Raw genomic sequence first — 18,132 nt, 5'->3', positions numbered from 1 at the left:
GCCGTTAGATTTACCGGCACTAATGTTTCCAGACCGGCACAGTTGTAATGAGGCTCAATGAGTTTAGTAGGTGCTTGTGATCTAGCAAATCGAAAGCCCCATATAGATCTGAAGGAATTAGCGAGCCAGTTTTACTTTTATCAAGGATTTGAGCATTTGTCCTGCAAGGCAATTTCAGTTACATGCTGAGCTCAAATTCCAGATTGTTTTGGATGGAAGACATTGGCATTTTCAAAATGTCTTTGCAGCTGTGATATTACTATTTTGTATATGATTTTCAAAAGAAAAAGGGCGTTGGCAATAGGGCATACATTGCTGGGATCTTTTGGGTTCTGATTAGGTTTTTTGGTAATGGAGTTACTACCTCATGCTTGATAGTGTCAGGGACATTGCCACAGGTAAAGGAAGAGCTCACAAAGTGTACCAAGAAAGAAACAAAGATATCAGGTTATCTTAGAATACATATGGGTGGAATAATCTCACTGGGACAGGATGCATGAGTTTGAGGATTTGTTTGCATTTTCTCTCCTGATGCACGGAAGAAGGAAAATTCAGAGTTGCAGGTCAGTTCAATATGGAGTCAATGATGATCCCCTTAGACAAAGAGGTGGAAATCTTCATACGGGCCGCTATGACTTTGTCTACAAAGGCTCGCTGCACCTTGTCACAATCCTCTTTAGAAGGGTCCAACTGTTTGGTCTGCATTTTTGTTTTCTGGAGATCTCTGTAGATTTCAAATCGTTTTTTTCATGTAATTTTCTGCTAACTCGATTTCACTATTAATGGATGTTTTTTGGGCCTTGTAAATTAACTTTTTATAGACTTTTGAAACAGAGTTAAAGATTTGATTTTTCTCCCCAAATCTGTTCTGCCCGTCTTTTTTTAAATTTGTTTAATGCAGGAGAAAACCAAGTATGTTGACAGGTTCTCTCTCTCTAATCCACCTAGATTTAACAGGGGCACCTTTATCCAGCTAGCAGTTCAATTGGGAATTATAGATGGAGACTAATGACTCAGGCTAGTCAGATTCGTGGGACAGGGCCATAATCTCTTTCAGCCATAATTCTAGTTCCTAGAATAAATCCTATTTAAAAAGTGGACTTTAGAGGTTTGTTAGGACAGTGGATACAACACTCCACAAAGGAGTGATCAGACCAAGGACAAGCTCTGGTGTAAGAAATGTCCATGATGATGTTCTTTGCAGCAGGCCAGTCAAGGATGTTTCACCCTGAATGAGGAGGCTTGGTGTTAAGGATTTGAAAGTCTATACTTGTTAGAGACTTTTGTAACTCTTGAGCTTTCTTGTCTCGTGAGTTATATAACCAATAGTTGAAGTCCCCAACTAAGATGGTAGCACTATTTAGTTTATTAACAGGGCTAAGAAGATGCATCAAACCTTCAATAAAATCTGACATGCCCACCGGTGGACGGTATATCAGAATAAAATGAATGCAAAAGTTGTCATTTGGGAGAAATTATAGGTGACTGATTCATAGCTGTCACAATCAATGGAAGATACAAAGTTTTGCAAGTTGGATTTAACCAAAAAGGCTACCTGCCCCTGATACCCTGTATGTGTTTTTTCCCTGAAAAATCTATAGCACGGTGGAGTGGCTAGATTCATTAGTGGTCCGCAAGATTCCTTCAACCCGATTGTTTTTACACACCTTTGGCCTCATTACAAGCCTATTGGTCCGGATACAACGGTACCGGTAAGCTTGCTGGTACCGTTGTATCCAGACCAGCAGATTCCAAGTGGTGCTCACTGTTGCCTTTCATTCTGCCAGGTCTGACCTGGTAGAATGAAAGTCACCCGAGAGCACAGCAAGCCTCTAGCACTGGCACGGTAATGAACTGTGCCGGTGCTACGGGCATCCCCATTCCGATTGAGCCCTATGGTGCTCAAATGGGAATGGGTATCTACTGGTTCCGGCACCCGCGGAAGGGCAATTACTAGGTCCGGCAGGGCCGGAATATCCCGGTTTTTGCCCATTCGCGGGTGGCAGATATTTTCGGGAGTTTGGCGGCAGCCTGCCGGTTTTACTGGTAAGGCTACCGCTACACTTCTAATGAGGCCCATTATATCCAAGTCGTTGCCTTGAATATAGTCGTGCTATAGCGTGCTGTCTAAGTGAGCAGGTATTTAAAAGTGATATTTTAATGGAGGCGCCATCTGAGGAGTTTGTAATAGGCTTATTTCTTTGCATGTCCTGTTTATTTATTTCGTTTATAAGAGTATTGGACTGTGTCAGAGAGGAAAGATGTTTATGATCTTCTAAGATCTGATCATTTGTTTGGAGGTTGTACTGTTAAGTGTGATAGGCTGCATTTAGACTGGCCAGATTATCTATATTGGTAGTGGCAAAGATTTGTCGGGTCTGCTGTGAATAGAGCGCATTGTTAAATAACAGCATCCATCTTGGCTGAGGACTAGTGCATGCCTCAACAAACCATCTTTGCAGTACATCTATGGCACTGCAACACTGTAACAGAGAAACCTTGATCATGATAAAAACAGTACATTGTGGTACTTATGGATAAGAAGAGGAGAAGAAGTATCAACGTATGGTTGTAGCAAGTATGGCCTCAACTCCAGCCTTTCTGGTGGAGCCAGGGCAACCATCTATTTTATGGACGACCTGCTAAACCTTTTTTGATCCGTATCTGAAGGCCATACTATGGGAAACATTTTCCTCCACCAGAATAGAGTCAATTCTTTTGCATAATCTGAGGGCTGAATGGTGCAACATCTACTATGGACTACAGAACAATACCAGAGTGATGGTGGCTGAAATACTGATGATTTCAGTAAAGCTGTGTATACTTTTTAAGAACCATTTTAGCTACATTTTACATACTCAGTCCATGCAATTGGTTGGTATCATGGTTATTTCCCTCCGTGCCTCAATTTACATTCACTCCGGATTTCCCTCATGCCTTCATTCCCTCACTCACTTGTTCATTCACTCAATCCTTACACAGTTGTAAGACAAGGAAGACCCTGTGGGGCCGAGGGGTAGAGCTTGTCCCCATCAGGATACCATGCATGAGTGGTGCTGAATGTTGGAATGCAGGAATTGAAGGTATGCATTAGTGGACCTAGGGGGTGGGGCGGGTGGTGGTGGGCGGTTAAAAATGTGGAGCATTGGATGCAGGAAGGGGAATGGAAGGGGGAGTGGGGGTGATGAGGAACAAAGGCAACAATGGCGGTGATGGGCACATGCAAGGGACTGTTGCTGATGAAGAATAGTTCAATATATGTTTGTTTGTTTACTAAGAAGTCAACAGAACATTATCCCATTGCTGGGCGGTTATCCACGTACTTTTCTAATCATGTGTTGGGGGAGTTTGGTTATCCCCATAATGCATCACATGTTTCATCTCATCAGCAGTTGACTTAAAGCCGGTACTAGGGGGGGGCAGAAGAAGAATAAAGGGAAGGTTTAAAGGAAAATTGCTATAAAAGGATCAAGGATCACGCAAAGAAGTGGCTGCTTGCAGAATCTGGGGTAAGAATCCCCGCTGGGAGGGCATTCGGGGTAGGGCTGGGATGTAACTAAATAGATAGAATATGTTAATGAACTGTGTGTTAATGAACTGCGTAAATAGAAGGGAGCGAGGGATTATTCTTATTCTTTTTTTATGGTTTCAGGTGTTATGGTTTGTCAACGGAGTGGGTATGGAGAGGTGTTCTAATGATTGTACTGATCTATGCATTTTTATTAAAAAAACTATAGTAACAAAAAAAGAACAGAAAAAAACATTTATGCCCAAAACGAACACAGTGCTTGTGAGAGACATACTTTTTGTTAGTGCTTTCAGGAGTCTAACGAGCCATTTGAAATTGTTGTGGCTGCTTGAAGGGGACTCAGTCACACATGCACATTTGTTGACTTTATATTGTAGCTCATCAGGGATTAACTAACGAGATGCAAGCACAACCCCAAGATCCAGAACAATTACTAATCAAAGAGCCATTGTTGTGGGAAGCAATGACCATCGCCCGCAACTTTAAACAGACAGCCATTTTCATTATGCAAATGAAACTGGACAAGAGTGAGAATTCCACTGTCTTTTCTACCAAACCCAGTGAGAATAAAATGGGGTAATGGAACAGAAAGGCTAGGAGCTTCAGTTGCGGCAACCTCAAAAACCTGGTGAATGGCCTATTCTGACTGGCAAGAACAGTCACCTGCCTCAGATGCAAATGGAGGGGATGTATATGCAAGGATACAGGTCCGGCTGTTAAAACAATAAAGTTAATTTAGGAAACCCCTCAACAGGGTAGATGACATGTGTTTGAGGTATAGGCTCCCTGTGGAGCAGGAAGACTCTCTGTAGTGTTCAATATTGGTGGTGCAGAAATTGTAAGGAAAGCGGCCAACAGACCTTTTGGACCATCATCTCCAAAGCAACATACATCAAGGAGCATCATTGGACGTTGCAGAGCTACTAGAATGGGAAATTGATCATATACTGTATGATGAGGTTTGTATTGCACTTGTAGGAAGGTTTTGTGGCAGCATCTCTTATAAAGACCAGGGGCCTCATTACGGCTTTGGCGGTAGCCATGCTGCTATTGGCGGCATGGCTGCCGCCAAAATCGGGTCCGGGTTCCCAGAAAAGGGAATTACCGGGCCATTCTGAGTTTGGAGGGCCCGGTAATTCCTCCCTCCAGGAACGCGGGCCCAGACCTTCCCCATTCCCATTTCAGCCCCCATAATGCTGAATTGGAATGGGAGAGGGAGCAAACAATGGGGCGATTACGAGCGGCCAGTTTTTTGCTCCCTCTTCCCTTCGCGGGACCCGCTCTGCACGTCTAGTAAAACCAGACGTGCAGAGCGGGTCCCGCGAGGGGACCTCGTAATGTGGCGGAATGGTGTTAACGGGTCCGTATCCTTTTGCGGCTCCCGTTAACCCATTCCGCCACAGTTGTAATGAGGCCCCAGGTATGCAAAATGTGGCTACATATGGCTGACAAGGGGTCCTCACTAGTAGTCTAGGAGAAACAGTGTAATCACTGAATTTGCATTAATGCACAGGCAGTATATCCAGTGAGTGTATATGAAGTTGCAGATGCCCCCACCGGAGAGTTCTCAGAAGTATTCAATGATAATATGGCAAAGGAAAGACATTCAGCATCACGTTAAACATAAGGAAAATTGCAAACCGTCGGTACACAAAGCTTGACTGACACAGTTGTGAGAAAGTAGTCAATACGCATTGGTCAGCATGCTACACAGAGGAGTCACTAAATGCATTGAAAGTACAGAATGGCCTGCCCCTGAAGTCTTAGTTACTAAACTAAATTTCAAATTGAGAGTTTGCAATGGCCCCAGTGCCCCCTCAATAATAACATTTGTGTGGAAAGACAACCCTTGTCAAATATTATGCACACACTAGCAACATTGGAAACTGCCAAGGTGTTTTGTGTATTGGACCTGTCCTCAGCATACCATCAAGTGAAGCTCAAGGAAGAACCTCAACATTTGACCTCATTAATTACACCACTCGGGCATTCATGTTCTGCCATATGCCTGAACCCTTAGCTCCTTAAAGATGAGGTAACACTCTACAGCGTGACTGCGGATAGAGAAATTACTCAAACATCAATAATAAAACCAACTCAGGAAGTTGTCAAAAGACTTTACTGTTTTAATAACTATTAGATAAAACAGGGAGTACAACGGACATCATCGGATGTCTGGCAGTAAGATCTCAAAGTATTTCACAAAAAACACAATTATTTACTAAAAACTCATCATCATTGACGCCATAATATGTGGCAAACTAAGAAAACATATGTTGGGTTGTGATTGGGTAATGGGAAACATCTAGGTATACTTTCTATGGGGTTGATATTGTTATTATGTCTCTACTGTCAGGTGGACAACTCTGCCCACCCCTAGTGCAAGTCATTGTGAGCGTCATCACACACACAATGTCCTATTGGATCTCAAAACTATAGAGCTCTTTGATACGTGGCCCTTTATAATTGGTTGGCACGCTTGTACCCTTCTGGAATATTCCACTCGTTAGCAGCATGCAAGGTGGTACCCCAGGTGCTGGTGGGTCGGATTTGACCATGCCTCCCTATCCATTTAGCCCATTATCTATCCTCATTCAAGCTGTCTGCCATGAGAATAGTCTTTTGAACTTGTCCTTGCAAGTATCACTGCTCCTGGGAATAAATGGCAGTGTGAGCATGGCTTTATCTTCTGGTCCCGGTGTAGTTTTCCCAAAGTCTACTTTCACTTGACCATGTGACTGGAGACCACGTTTTGAGTTCTTTCATTGTATTTAATACCATTTAATGAATACAATTTGACAATCTTTGTCCTTCCGCCGCGCCTTAACTGGAGCTCAGCTCTCGCCTCATTGTATCTTTCCTTGATAGATAATCAGTTTCTTGGCTGCCCGAATCCTTGACACTGGGCCAGGCAAACCTTCTCGATTCTCCTTCCATCTCCAGCCAGGCTTATTCTGCTGATCCACGCTTCAAGTCTTTTCATTCACAAGATTTTCAGCTTGCTAAAATACGAAGTGGAAGTTCCAGATTCCTATACATATATATACCTTGACGGCACCTTGGCGGCACCACCTGCACTATTCACTACGTATAGCCAGCCTTATGATTACTTTCTCTACTTGCGCTACTGAATCTGTACAATTATAAAATGGTTTTCATTTTCTTCTGTGCTCTTCATATGTGCAATCTTCATTCCGCATTCTGCATATGCAAGTTTACTCGATTCTTACTTCATCATCAGATTCTATATGGTCTATTCACCTTCTTTCTTATTATGTTATGTTATGTTATGTTATGTTATGTTATGTTATGTTATGTTATGTTATGTTATGTTATGTTATGTTATGCTATGTTATGTTATGTTAAGAAATTTATAACGCACTCCCGGTACCCGCAGGCTTAAGGGCGCAAGACCTGTGGAAACAGGGCAGAAAAGATGTCATATAGTCATCAAGAACTAACCTAATTTCTTCTTAGGCTTCATGTGACATCACCAGTCTCTTCTTTCATCAGTCTTCAAGTGCTCTTCAGGGATCCTTCCCAAGAGGCTGTCAGCTTTTCAAGGATGCATAACTTGCTTCGAAGGCTGCTTGTGTTATAGGCATCATTACAGGTGTCACCTTTGTCACTATTTCTGGTTCCCAGCAAATAGGCAAGTTAGCGGCGGGACTTCCGGTAGAGGCTTTTGGCTCCTCTACATGTCAATTGGCCTTGTGTTAGTAGCATCTGTCTTATCAATAACTATGGAAACTGTGTTGCAGTGGTTGTTGAAAACATTAGTTGTCCAGGACAAAGTCTTGGTACATGACATTATTATCGCAGATCTTGGCTGTTTACTCAGTCAAGCTCTCGTCTGCCTGAAGGATGGGGTCTTAACTATTAAAAGAAACAAATGTAATCTAGAGTTGAAGGAATTTGAGTGACATATTGTCAGTGAGGGGAACACCATAAAATTGGCTCTGCCTCCAACACCAATCCTTTTTGGGTGTGGCAGAATTTTATCACAGGTTTGTTGCAGAATTTGCCATGAAGACTACATCACTTAGGTCCCTATTCAAAAAGGCAGCTCTGCTGGTATGGTCAGAACATTGTGGTAAAATGTTTCAGTGTGGCAATGAGGATATTGTCAATGCTCCCACTCTGGACAGCTATGTTCCAGGCCTCTCACAGTGGATGCTAGAACTCTCAGCTTAGGGCCCACTCTGTCACAAAATTCAAAATGTTTGGAGGAAACCATGATAGTCTTCACCTTGGGAACCCTGAAGGGGCAGAGGCAAACTACTCTGTGATTGAATGGGAGGCATTGACAGTGTCATGGGCAAGCCACCAATTTAACTTATACTGATGGGGGAACATGTTCACTGCGTGGTGTGTCCGCAAAGTATTGTTTCAGGCATTTTCGTGCAAGGAGTGGGTCAAGGCCTGCCTATGCATTTCTAGATGGTTACTAGATTTGCAGTCATATATAACTTTTCAGTAGTATATCTGCCTGGTAATCTCAATGCAGCCACTAACTGCTTGTCATGTTTTCCCATCAATTCTACTCAAGGGGAGTGTGAGTTTACTGAAAGTGACGTAGTCATAGCCTGTGTGGGGTTGCAATCAGTCTCTGAATAGGCTTGGGAACTAACAGAGTCTGAGTGTAATGTTATTAGATGTTTTAAGGTGTGGATAATAAGTGGATGGCCGAGCAAGACCACCCTGGACAGGAATTGGAGCTCCTGCCATGAGTTTGTGTCGGGGGTTGGCTAGATTACATTCAAGAATTGGGTCCACAAACCTTCCCACACCACCCTCAATTACAACATGTGACCTCGCAATCCAGCCCCATTTCCTACAGCACAAAGTTAATTCATTGACACATTTTAGACGAATAGCGGAATTTAAATCATCTGCCCTGGTCGCCTCATCTCTGTTCACATGGGAAGAGCCTACCACCATGTCACCACCAGAGCCTTGAACCACGGACGTACTGCTACACTAATGCTGCCTATCAGGGACATTCTAACCCTTTTCCCAGGGAAAATATACAATAGAGCAATTTGAAACCGCCATGGTTCTTTTCGGGTCCAATAGAAAATCACATTTCATAAATGATTTTGAATTATAAAATGGTCATGCATTCATTATTCGTTGGAGGAACCTGCAAGCTCTAATCTGTGACCATGAAAAATAACAACCACTGTATACTTCTTTCAGCACTGGCCTGGGATTGCAGACTCTGCACTAAATTACCAGACACTGTGGTTTTGCCTGCACACAAAAGGTTAACACACATTTTCTTCAAAAACAAGCTTTTAAGGCCTATTTACTGCTTCTCATTTTACCATTAAGTTTGATTATGCTGACCTGTGCCCCTGTATTTATGGATTAGTGTTATTATGGGTTCTATTTTACAGATATCAGAAAGAGCCTCCTCCCTTTTACAGTGCTACTCTCAAAGCTGATAAGTGTGTTCCTTTATACCGCGTTGAACTTGTACCTTTATTGCAAGTTCGAGGATCAATTATGAATTATAGACGGTAGGCTGAGAAGAAACAGTAAAAGTATACCTCCTGAATCTTTGCAAGCGAACATTGTACATTTAGCACATGAGGGACACTTAAGCTGGAAACTCTTTAAGAGGAGACTCATGCAGACCTCTTGGTGTCTGGGTATGAACCTAATCGCTGAAAGACATCTGACTGCATGTCTTGAGTGCTCTATCAGCGATAAGAGCAAAGTAGATAGGGGGGCCAAGTTGCCCCCTGTTCATGGGACATCAGAGCACTGGTTAACAGTAGCAATAGACGTCAAGGGACCCATGCAGTGGATTGAATGGTGGGCCAGCAGTGAGGCATCCACCTTTGAAATTATTACATTTTTGGAAGATGTGTTATTTAGGGATGGGTTTCCCTGTGAGATTGCTATTGACCAGACCAGTTCACTTCTGAGGCAATGAGGAAGTTCCTGAGCAAGGCTGCTTTCACACAAACTGGGACTGCCCATTATCATATCTAAGTCAATGGTCAGGTAGAAAGGGCCAATCGGCTGATCAAGGTGGGAATTCAACTGGAGATCAGGAAAGGACTGGTGCGGCGGGATATTGAGGCAAATGTATTTTTGTATTTATTTTTTCATAGAAATAACAGGAAAGCAATGCATTTTCGGCACAAAAACGCTTACCAAATTTAACATTGAGAACATAGTGGAGGACATAGGTCCTTGACAATGGGGTGAGAGAATTTTTCTAGACCAGATGTTGTAGGGTAATATGAAAGCATACACCTGGGACAAGGGCAGGACAGAATAGCACAGTAATGGGATGGTTGAGGACGTTCTAAATTAAGGATGACGGGGTAATGAAAAGTGCTTTAGGGTTGTCCGTGAGGGTAGGGAGAGAAAGAAGTAGGGTGATGGAGTAGCATTGAGTGCTAGGAAATAGGTTCTTCAGAAAGGAAGAGGGCTTTGAGATATGATTTAAATATTGGTAGAGCTGAAGGAGTACGAAGAGGGAGAAGAAGATCGTTCCACAGTAGGGGAGTGAAGATAGGGAGAGAGTAGAAACAAGAGACAGTGGCAAGGAGGTGAGCCTGTGATGATCATAACAAGGAAGGGGGAGTGCAAGGAGTGAGATGAGCAGATAGGTGAGTTGGGCTAAGTCAATGGATAGTTTTGAAGATGTTAATACTAAACTCTTTTATTCATAGATAGCCAGCCAATCTGGCGATGGGCAGAGGATGTAGAGGTAAAGCGAGAAGGGTTGAAAAGTGTGCAAACTGAAAAGTTTACCAATTTGTCCAGAGGTAAAAAAGCATAGTTGGGAAGGCAATAGAGGAAACTGGCAAAGTAGTCAGATCTAGAACGGACTAAGGGGGAGATTTGCTGTTTAGCAATATTGATAGGAATAAGATGACATATTTGTTCTGATATTAACGATGTTGAATCGGTCTTCTGTAGCAGATTTGAGATGAAGAGTGAGAAGCTGGATTATGGGTCAAAGATGACACCAAGGTTTATGAGCGGAAGCAGAGTTAAGTAGGTAATCAGAAGAGAAGAGAAAAAGGGGGAGAGGAAGACAAAGTCTATTTGGCTGGGAAGTAGAAAACGTCGGTGTTAGTGGAGTTGAGCATCAGTGAGTGAGACACCATCCAATATTTGAGACAGTTTGACATTTTTGGCAACAGCTTGTTGGATAAGGAGTGAAAGGAGAAGATATGAGTGTCGTCAGTGAAGAGTTGATAAGGGAAGCCATACGAGGAGATCAGAGTGCCAAGATCTGAAGTATAGAGAGTGAAGAGAAGTGGACCAAAGAAAGACCCTTGGGAAACCCCAACAGTAAGTGTTTAAGTGAGGAGGTAAGGCTCTTGCAGGACACCAGAAAGTGTCTAAGGACAAGGTGTGAAGCAAACCAAGAAAGGGCATTATCTCTGATGCCAAGGACAGATAATGTATAGAGGAGGTCAAAATGGTCAATAGTATCGAAGGTAGCAGAGAGGTCGAGAAGAATAGGAATAGATTAACTTTTTGCATGACATGTGGAAAAGATTAAGTTGCTGATATTCAGGAGAGTTGTCTTGGCAGAATGCAGAGGTCTAAAAGCCAATTGAAAAGCGTCCCAGAGGCTGTGAGTACCAAGGACCTCAGTGATTGTATACTACTTGCTCTAGATTTTGGAGTACTGTGGTAGAAGAAATACAGGGTGAAAGTTGGCAGGAAAGTTAGTACCAGATTTCTTAAGGAGAAGGATGACAGTAGCTGACTTATAGGTTGAGGGAAAATAGCATTATCAAGAGAGGAGGTGAAGCGGGAAGAAAAATGTGGAGCAACACTGGTAGTTATGTGTTTCACAATGTGGGGGAGAGTGGGTCAGTGAGGGAACAGGAAGGGTTAGCCTTGAGGAATAAGGCAAGAATCTTATCAGGTTTGGTGGGAGCACATAAATACATAGTAGCAATAGAAGATGTTAGGAGTGACAGAGAAAAGTAAGCAAGAGGAGGGGATAGAAGTTTATTAGCCAGGGTACCGTGAATGGAAGACATGTGAGAAGTAAAATAGAGAGCAAGATCATTTGCAGAAAGAGTGGAGGAGGTGAAGGATGGTTTTGGAGGTGAGAGAATTAAGTTGAGGGATATTGTGAGGCGACTGGGTTGGGAGGATAGAGATAAAATGAGAGAGACATAGAACTCACATTTAGCAGAGTCAAGAGCAGAAGAGTTGTTTTGAAGAGCAGTGAGGTAGAGTTGTAGATTTGAGGAGTGGCCAGACCTTTGCAAAGTGCAAAGCTTTTTCTGCATTGTTGTTTTCAGGGTGCAGATGAGAGGTGTAATCCAAGGCTGTGGAGGGGAGGAATTTGGAGTAAATGTGGAAAGAGGGTAGCAAGAGAAGACAGGATCACAGAAAGCACTGTTAAAATTAGTGAAGGCTTCTTCAGTAGATGGAAGGATGAGGTCAGGATAGGAGGAAAGAGAGTTATGTAGGTCAGTGAGGTAGTCGGGAATTTTGGAAGAGGTAAACATATACTTATTATCAGTTGTATTTTAGAGAGTGAGAACAAAGCAGGAGTGGAGGTTGAGTCAAAGATGATAGTGTGATTGGAGGGAGAAGGAGTGGTGGTGGAGATATTAGTCATGGAGAGAGTTGAGCGGAGATGAAAATAAGGTTGACAGAGTTCAGATTTGAATGGGTTGGCAGAGAGCGAACAAAAGAGAGAGAGCGTAAAGGAAAAGAGAGTTATAGTCAGGGGATAGAGCAGCATTGAAAAGTTGGTTTTACGAGGGTGAAGCCAAAACCATTGTACAATTGAAAGTCCTTGACACAGTGCAGAAGGTTTTGACAATTGTGAAATTGTAAATCCAAGTGAGAGAACCTTTGGTGAAAGAGGCGTTTGTGCCCGGCTGAGGGGAATGCTTTGTGAACTGTAATTCTGTGAACCAGCACTTTTCAAAGGCCAACAGAGTGACCCAGCGGGACGCGATTGCCCTTCAGAAGTCTCAGTTTGAAATTGGTAAATGCTTTGAGAGGTCTGAGCCCGGATGAGGGAGACCTAACGTGAACATTGTATGATTCTTTAAAAGGCATTAAGATCTGTGAATATTACAAATGAAGAGTAGATTGAAAGGCGGGAGTGAACCTGACGGATGGACGTCCACAGAAAAGCATAGGGAATTGAATCACAGTCTGTGAATAAGCTAAGGACTGAGGGAGCCTGATGACTGAGATAAGGATTGGAGCCCGGGTGAGGGGGATCCAAGGGTGAAGAGTAATCACACAAAGTGAAGATTACCAGGAGGAACTTTTGCTTTGTTGTTTTTGCACATCATGCCCTCTGAAGCAAGAGACTTTATTTGAAGAGACTTGGACACATAAGGCCCAAATATAGAGAAAAGGAACTGTACCATTACACCCTGATTTATTATTTGGTGAACACCTCTTTCTTATCTTGTGAACATTATCCCACACTATTTTGTTGCATAGCGGCAAGGTTTGGCAATTTGTTTCTTTAATATAGGCCCTTTTTATTTGACTTGCACTAGGATGGTATTTTTATGATTTGATGGTCGTAGCTTGCTCCAATCTTAAATTTAGATTTAGATTAGGCATTCATCTCACCCACTTTACTGGTTACTAAACACCCTTGAACTATGATCACTTGTGTCTGTCGTACTTTGATACCATGCCTTCCTTACAGTGCCCACTGCCCAGGTAACATCCTTCCAATTCACAATTCTGGAATGCCGTGGCAGAACACCTGGGACACAACACTCCACACATTCTGCATCACTTATCCATTCCACTGCTGAAATCATTCACAATCAGAATACCACAGTTCCATAGCCTGCTCCGGGTGAGGTTCCATTGCTCACCAGTAAGGAGAAAACAGAAGAAGGTAAGAATAACATCATTCATATTCACAGACACTAATACCACACATCTACCTTCTATACCAATACAACACATCTGCCGTGTTTACCAATACAACGCAGCTCCCTTCTTTACTGACACACTCTTACATTTGGCACATACCCTCACACACACTTTTGCGCTACCCAATAATCAATAGCAATAAATCCAATACACAACAAGTGCACCACATAGGCACCCAATAGCAATACATTTAATCCATAGCTAGTGGCACCACACAGGCACCAAATGAACAATAAAATACATCCAAAATGTAACATGTAACACCCAGTACCATTAGCAGAACATCAAATTCACAACAAGCAGCGTTCACATGGCACCAGATAAAAAATGCATTGTCTACAATCTACCAGACCAGGCGCACTCCCACTTCTCTATAAGAACATTCATTCCTTCCCATAACACATGGCATATGTTTGATGATGCCCAATAGCAGGTTTCCATTTCACTCCATAACTGTTGGAGCATATTTGGTGATGCCAAGTTCCAATTTTAATTTAATTTTACCCCATAACACATGGCACACATTTGGTTATACCAAATAAAATGTTTTATTCCACTCCATAACGAGTGGCACACAATCTAAAGAGGCCATGTAAAAATGCCCAATCCCTTCCATAACACATATCTGAACACAAACTATCAAAATTGAATAAATTCCATCATCAAAGGCTTTAGTCTGTGTTAGCCATAAAACCAGTCACATAAAACCATTACGCATATAAAAACAGTTTACAGTTGTGCGATTATAGTTCATCATGGTTTTAGATACAATTTGGACAGAAGCAATGACCTAAAAATCTCTTTGGAGACAAGTCACAAAAAGATTTACAAAGCAGTTAAGATCCCCATGCAAAGATAAAAATCCAATGTCGAGTTGATATAGAATTTGATTTGTTATCTATTTGGCTGCCATAGCTTAATTTTTGTTCAGATCTCAGGCTTTGACTGGGATATCTGTGTGCAGCCAGGCACAATGTATATATTTAGCTAGCAGGTTTACCCCCAGCATTTCAGAAGTGCATTTGCAGCAGGCTATCACATCTACAGTGCTAGCAATACCTCTTTGCCCTGAAAATTTGCTTCACACATTGTGATCTGAAAAGTTATAATTTGTCACAAAACAACATAAAGTGTACAACTGTTTCATCACCCACTTTACACAGTGGGCAGGTCCTCAGGTTGCCTGCCTTTCAAATACTTTTCAAATAATTTGGCGAGCTGAAGAGTACCCATTCTGAATTCAAAGTAAAGGGATCTCACAAAAGCCTGTGGGATGACATGCAGGTACTCCTTGTAACCGAAATCCCCTTTTGATTCAAGGTAGCTTGGTCCCAGTCTAAGATAATGAGACATGTTCCCTATGAACCGCCTGGATTCATGGACAATGTCTTCTTTGAGCCTTATCCTCGATGCTCTTACCAGCGTGTTAGGGCAGCCCACATCCCTTGCAATTGTAGCCTCCCGAAGGTCTCTTTCATGTGGGTGATCCACGGGAGTTTCCCCTAGCCCTGCCACTGTTCCAATAAATGTTTCAAGGCATCCTTGTAACATGCAAGGCCCATTGTTGTCCACAACCTTAGCCAATACAAGGCCCGTCTAGTGGAGAACTGGTCTGCTATAGGGCACAGGTTTGTTGCTAGGTGGATGGTCACGTGGATGAGCCCTGGGGTAGAATCAACAACTTTTTTTAAAGAAATACATTTTCAGCTCCTATAAGATTAGGGGATTTGACATGTCCCCAGAGATCCAGCTGCACAAGGCTGAGGGAATGGCGCGTTTCTTATAAAGCTCCAAGGCTGGCCAGACTGCTCCCCTCTGCAACAATTCTGAAAGGCTTTGGCAGCATCACTACATTTTTCAATATTTTCCATAAAATATATGACTAACATGTTATAACCTTACTATAACAACCCATACCTAATATTTAAAACAGCATAGACAACAGAATTATGATGACACCCTCCCATGCTAGTTTGTCCTATTTTATCAACCAGTAAGGATACATTAAAATTAGACCAACCTCACTCGAGATTGATCAAAATGAAAGTCATCAGGTGTTCAGTACACTGCTTTCCTAGGTTTTGCTGCTCCACTCCTGATCTGACGTTATTACCATCTCTGTTGTTTCTGTCCACCACAAACTCATAGAGCAGTTGACGACCACAGGTGCATCCTCACAGCCTTCACTGATCCCATTTAACCTGAGCCCCCTTTATGAATCCAGCTTGGCCTAGTTTGCTACTGTTACTCCTACACCACTGTGTACTTGTGGGTCACCATGACAATGCCAAGAAGGGAGACACGATTTCTGAGTCCTGTCATCCCCAATCCGCTCACTGGACAGGCTCATATTACCCACTTCTTTCCTCTGGTCACCCCATCGACGGCAGTTGATGTCATTATTCTGTGATCAGTGCTTGTCTACTACAGACTGCTTGCACTACTTCTGGTACGTGGCCAATAGCCTACTATCAACACACAACGTTTACACATCAGACACCCTTCTCTCACTGCAGTACAGTTCACAGCCTTATTCCTTTCTTGCTGTGTCACTCTTTGAGCCCAATTAGCATTACATATTGCAGTTTCACCAAACAATTGGAACTTCCTTAATCATCAGGAAAGTTCACCTACTGCTTTTTAACAAGCATGGACCCTCCTTCAGAGCAGGGTTATGTACATGAAGAGGCTCAGAACGTCTCCTTCCCCAAGACATTTGACTTTACTTCCACATGTGTTTTGATGGAGCAGTCCTCTTCTTTTCTATTTGTTACAGGGGCCATGTACCATCTCCTGCCTTTTTCCTTGAGTTCGCCTTCACTGTACACAGCAATCTCTCGCTATAGCCACTCCACCTACCTCTTCCTGTATGTTTCGCTTAGTGGTGGGACTTCTCTTGGGGTGCAGTGGGTCCAGGATTCCAACTCCACCTCCAGCTCACTTAGATTCCACTCCTTTTTCCATAAACAAGTTACAGGCCACTTCCTGTGTTCTTTAATCTAACAACTAGTTGGCACTGTCATAATGCAATGTTCGTAACGTGTCAAGTAGGTGTCCATGAAAGTAAGTATAATGTACTTCTTCCTAAGTTATATCTTAGTAAGATACAATTGAGCTGGACCCACTGTTCCCCGCCACCAAGGCTACATCCTTCCAACGGACAATTCTGGAATGCCTCGGGTGGAACACCTGGGAAACAACACTCAACACATTCTACATCACTCATCCCTTACACTTCTCAGATCATTCACATTCAGAATGTCACACTTCCATATCCTGTTCCGGGTGCAGTTTCATTGGACACCTGCAAGGAGAAAACAGAAGAAGATTAGAACTCATTTTAATTCTCGGACACGGTACATTTTAAGGCTTCTCAAGGAACACTCAGTCCAAGCACAGGGTGAATCTTAACCACTGCGTGCATTGCTGCTATCCAGCTAGCTGTAGAGTGAAGGGTTATAACTACAGCCCTCTATCTAGGACATCTCCAGTTGTTACTGGTCAAGACTGTAGTTGGTGGTGGGGATCAAAGTTCCACTGGCCATCCTCTGAAGTATACAGGTACTAAGGGCAGCAGGGGCAGGGAAGTCACGGGAGGTTGCCATTCAATGAGTGAATTTTATATAAGCATCCATAACATCCACTCATTGTATGAGTTATCAAATTAGGTCGTTGCAGAGGCATCAATTAGCTCAAGGGACACTTCATTGAGAAAATATTTAAATTAAATCCTCTCAGGAATACAGATAAGCATAGCAGGGGGAAGAACATTAACGGAGGGTAGCAATGGGCCCATGCAAGGAGTGGATGTTAGATTGCTCTCCATTTCTGCCCACAGATATGTTGAGAACCATAACACAGCAGACAACATTCCAGAAGTGTTCTCCATACCATGCCATAGTCTAAAGGCAACACGTCAATAACAACCCTCACCCCTCGCTGGGCACCCACATCACCATGAGCCAGCTAGAAGTCCAACGATGGAGGATGGGAACAGGCATAACTAGATCTCAGAGGTCAGATCCACGGCACCCCCAGAAGCTGGTAGCCCAGTAAGATGTTACATCAGTACATGCCGAGAGACAATCAGATTATTACACACAATCTGATTGGCTCTCGCCGGGGCTTTACCCGATGCAGAATCCCTCGAAGCTCAAGATTCCTTCAAATCCCTGATGGGGGGGTGTGGTAACCCCTCAGCCAATGAGGAGGCTCGGAACAAGGGTAATCCCCACTCCGAGCCACCACACGGCTGGAGGCTGCCAACCTCACCTGCTGGGGATTCAGGTAAGTGTTTCCCCTCACCAAACAATTCCCTCCCCGCCCTCCCAACCCCACTTACCTTCTTTTTGTTCCGTCTTTGAGAGCAAACGCACTGGGAACACTTCTGTCCAGAGCGCCACCGTTTTCCCTTCCCCCGACGGCCATTTTTTTAATTTTCTTTTTTTCTTTTCCGTAATGCAGCAGCGTTTCAGAACAGAAAAAGAATGCTATTAGTACCCCGGCCCTGTGGGCCGGGGTACTAATAGCAAGAAGCCCCTCGCCGCGGGGGCAATACTGAGTCAGGTAATGCCCTGGGGCCTTCCTTAACTATGGGCCCCGGAGCATTACCTGACTCGGTAATGCCCCCATGGCTCGGGGCTTATTGCTTAAGTATGACACATATAAATTATTCTGTACAAACAGACATCCAAGGG

Source organism: Ambystoma mexicanum, chromosome 8, assembly GCF_040938575.1.
Source record: "Ambystoma mexicanum isolate Mex_15411 chromosome 8, UKY_AmexF1_1, whole genome shotgun sequence".
Classification (NCBI taxonomy): Eukaryota; Metazoa; Chordata; class Amphibia; order Caudata; family Ambystomatidae; genus Ambystoma; species Ambystoma mexicanum.
The sequence above is the reverse complement of the archived record's forward strand: the minus strand, read 5'-3'. Positions refer to the sequence as shown.